This window comes from Pyxicephalus adspersus, unplaced genomic scaffold (genome assembly GCF_032062135.1).
Source record: "Pyxicephalus adspersus unplaced genomic scaffold, UCB_Pads_2.0 Sca129, whole genome shotgun sequence".
In the NCBI taxonomy this organism is placed as follows: domain Eukaryota; kingdom Metazoa; phylum Chordata; class Amphibia; order Anura; family Pyxicephalidae; genus Pyxicephalus; species Pyxicephalus adspersus.
In genome coordinates, this window is record NW_027317136.1 from 14,266 (window position 1) to 18,723 (window position 4,458).

Genomic DNA, 4,458 nt, shown 5'->3' on the forward strand with positions numbered 1-4,458 from the left:
TCAATTTAGGAGGTTCTACACTTTTTTTTTCTTCCTAATAAATGGCAATGCATCTACTGGATATCTAATAAAAAAATATAATGGTATGCTCATTTACATATGTCTAATATTATAGTAAAAATGTGTCTTCCTGGGTCATTTCCTGCTCATAAAAAACAACCTCCTAGTATATATTTTATGTAAGAACCTACAGTCATAGAACTGTAAGAACCATTCTTTGAAATTGTGGACTTTTCCCAACATGCCTTTATACAAAAATCATATTTTAATTTAATAAGTGCCTATAGATAAAGGTGATATACTAAAACAAATGACACATAAAACTGGCATGATCTACTCATTCTTATAAAGCTAAATTAGGACACGTGCAGATAAGTGGATAAGTAATTACTACTACAGCATTTGATAATTTTTTACATTCAAAAATTGGGATCAGGTGTTCAAGAATAAGTTCCAATATTAAGAACCTTTTTAGGGGGTATGAAGGTGGAAGCGGTCCAATTTAAAATCTCATAACTAAGGGCCAGGTGCTCTCTTTGATATAAGTAGTGGCATCATGCCAAAATCATGAGTTCTCCAAACACTTCCAAAAAAAAATATAAATAAATAAATAAAGGCTATGCATTGGACAGCATTTCTGACCCTGCAAATTGAGGCCCAAAAGCTGACTGGAGCTAAAAGAAGTCTCCAAGTACCCAAGAGGTAATTGAGGGATCTGCACTTGAGGGCTATTCCAGACGTGTAGTTGACTGCAACATTCCACCGCAGGATCAGCCATGCTCACAACCACTCATTCAAATTTCTTTTTGTCCTGTTGACCATTTTCACAGAAATTATAAGTGATGAGGATTCCAAAATTTTAAGTAGAACTTAGTTTCCCCTAACTTTAAGGTTTTCCTTTTTATTCCTGTTGTGTCTCCAGGACTGAAAGTGAAATATCCCCAACAAGCATTCTGTTAATAATTGAAGCACTATTACCAATGGGATGGAGCAAAATTTGTATACTAGTCTTAACAGTGATTTAACATTTTATAAAGTTACATTATATTTTGCTTGTAAAACATTCTTGAAACTATTAAGATTTTTTTTCTTTTTTTTTTTTTTTTAGTTCTAGCTATGTGGCCAGAAGCACTTGAAAAAAATCCCAACAAAAACCAAAATCAAACGAGGCAAATTCCTAATGCAATCATGTTGATTATTGTAAATTATATGTACTACCTTTGAAACTGAAATGAACAAACCCAGTGTTCTGGGGCATTAACACGGTGCTCAGGTTTACATTGCATAAATATCTACAGATATATCCATTTTTGTATAATGAAATTGTTTCGTAATATGTCACCTTTGTACTGGATGTCTATTATTACCTGGACTGAGTTTTAGGTGGTCAAAAAGAGGACATTCATGTCATACATGCAGATGGGGATACAGGGATGCCAGGTTTCATGTGGCACTGGAACAGTTTTATTAGATGATGTTGTGCTGTGACCCGGTATAACCGTGTGGGCTTTGCAGGTGTGCATTGTCTCTGTACTGGCTCTGTCTCTGGTCCTAATAGGAGAGCACTGTGACAAATCTGCAGTAATATGCTACAGTCATTCTAATATGCTTCTATCATCTGTCTTAGCTCCAAGTGTGATTTGCCTTATTAGACATAGTAATTACAAGCTATGTTAAGAGGTTTTGTATGTGAAATTGGTAGGCACTTGATTGCAGTTATGTGCATGTTATGTAATTAAATCACAGGTGGCTGCGATGTTTTGAACTGTTGCTGCCGTGATCTACTCTTCAGCCATGTACAGAGAAGCATAGTCCAACATTTAAAGGGAAAGCCTAATACTCATATCTGTATGTTGGAACTATTCTTTTTTTTTAAAGATGAAATAAAATATCAGTCGCATGCTGCACATTTTGCCATTCCAATACATTAATGTGGAATAAGTTAAAAAAAAGCAAAAAATATTATAGACGAAAGTAAAATATCACATAAAAAAAAGTATGTAAAGGAACAGATGTAAGGAATATTAATATAACCTAAAATACTTCTTGCCTCCTACTACTATGCAGATTTGATTTGTCAGGGGTGGCTTCATACTGGTTTCACCTCATATCAATATCTCATATAGCTCTTATATTCCCCTCCTGATGATGTGGACCGTTTCCATGAAACGAGTCGAGGAATGAACAAAGATCAATCAATCAATCAATCAAATCAAGAATACAGAAACATTTATGTATATGATTTTAAATTATTTTTATTGTGTATGTACAATTGATGTGGTATGATAATCAATAAATGTGTTAATCACTTGAAAACTTGTTTTAGCCTAAATTCGCTATTTTGTGAATAATAAAAGAAACCCATATCAGAAAAACTGAACAAACTACACTACCCTACCCTCATTATAGGGAGCAGCGACCGCCACCCCCCTCCCACAAGGTTGCTGATCTTGGGAGCTTGATGGTTCACCCCCTACCCATGTGTACTTTTCCATATAAATAAACCTTCAGTTTTTATTAATCCTGTTCTAGGACAGCTTACAAATCAAATAATATTGTGCCCTTCATTCTCCTGAGAAAGATTTTGGATGAAAAATTGGTAACCTTGTTGGTAGAAATGCAATTATGTAGGAAAACGTAACATTCTTTATGTAGTCCCCAGGTTACATATGAGATAGGGACTGTAGGTTTGTTCTTAAGTTGAATTTGTATGTAAGTCAGAACAGGTACAATATTTTATTAAATCCAATTAGGACAGATGTTTGTCTCAACATATTAATAGGCAGCCGGGTGTCAGTTACTGTATCCTTATCCTGTCTGTAATCCTTACTGTTAGCTAATCAAACAAACCAAAAAAACTTTATGGACCCTAGACATTCATTAACTTCTGGAGCAAGCTGTGCTTTGATATGCAAAAAGAAACAACTGCAGAGTTTGCTGCAGAAAGAGCTCACCCCTTTAAGATCACACACAACCTCAGCTGTGTTTAGCAAAAGATTTCTTCTGCAAATCATGCAAACTGCCCCCTCCAGCCTCCAGGGAAGTCCATATCTAGGAGTCGTCAGTATGTCAGATATCCTTAACCCGGGGACTAATATATATATATATATATATATATATATATATAAATAACTATACATTCATTTGATTCATTAAAACCAAATTGCTCATAGCAATAACCAGTGACACACAAAGTTCATACTTCCTCTCAATGAACATCTACGCATTTCGCAGAATCTATATGTCCGCTTCTTCAGGATACAAGAGACCTACATTATTATATATATAAATAATATGTGGCCCCTGTCCACCCATTATCTGCCCCGCATGAGCTCTGTGCCATGCCATGGCATTTTGGAGCAGAAACCCCACATTTTCCTAGCACAGGAAGCACATGAATCTCCCCCCTGGGGTGCCAGGACCCCTGCAGATATAAGAATGTAGCTAGGAATACATCGAAGCTGCTGGATCAGAATGCCAGCCAGGGAAGTATAATTTGAAGTTCAGTGATATCAGTCTCTGCATTTCCCACCAACAAAACAGGAGATTCTATGAATACAAATGTCTGGATTGTATATGTAAATCACAGTGAGAGTCCTCCTGGACTCATACAGCCCTATGACTTGGTATAGTACAGGGACAGTGCATTGCACAGGTAATGGACTCACACAAGTCTGCTCAGAGGAGACACAAGCTGTCCGGCTGGGTCACAAGAGAAAGGAAGAGCAGAAGTCACATGATCACATCCCCGCTCAAACCACGCCCCCTCCTACACGGCTCTTCTATCTATAGCCGAGACCAGCCAAGTGAACATACAAGGCAGGCGGGAGCAGCGACATCTAGTGATAGCACTGCGTATAGACAATGTTATACAAGCTGCTTGGAATCCTGTAGGTTTGCATTTTAAACACCTAATTATATTAGTTCTGCAAAGCACTTTGTATTATACCAATTGCCTGTTTTTAAAAATACAATTCATCAGAGCTGCTGATTACCTGCAATCTGTCTTCTTTTAAAAGTCTGAACTCTCCCCTCCTATTGTGTGAGACTTGCCCCACCTCCTAGATTGTAAGCTCTTCTGGGCAGGGTCCTCTCCTCCTCCTGTGTCACTGTCTGTATCTGTAAGTCATTTACAACTCCTATTTAATGTACAGTGCTGCGTAATATGTAGGAGCTATCTAAATCCTGTTTATTAATAATAATAATAAAATGACACCAATTAAAGTAGTTTTGTATTTATTACTAAACATAATTATATTTATTTAAAAATGCTAACATTGGAAGACACATTGTTTTGGCTGGGTCAATGGCCTTGGGACTAATATTGTTTGAGGTGTTCAAAAAAATATTATGTGCTTTAAAAGTCCCAAGGCCAATGACCCAGCCAAACAATGTTAGATTGAAAGGGATCTGGCATATTCTAACCATTTGCATTAATCTAAAGGTGCTATCTTAAAT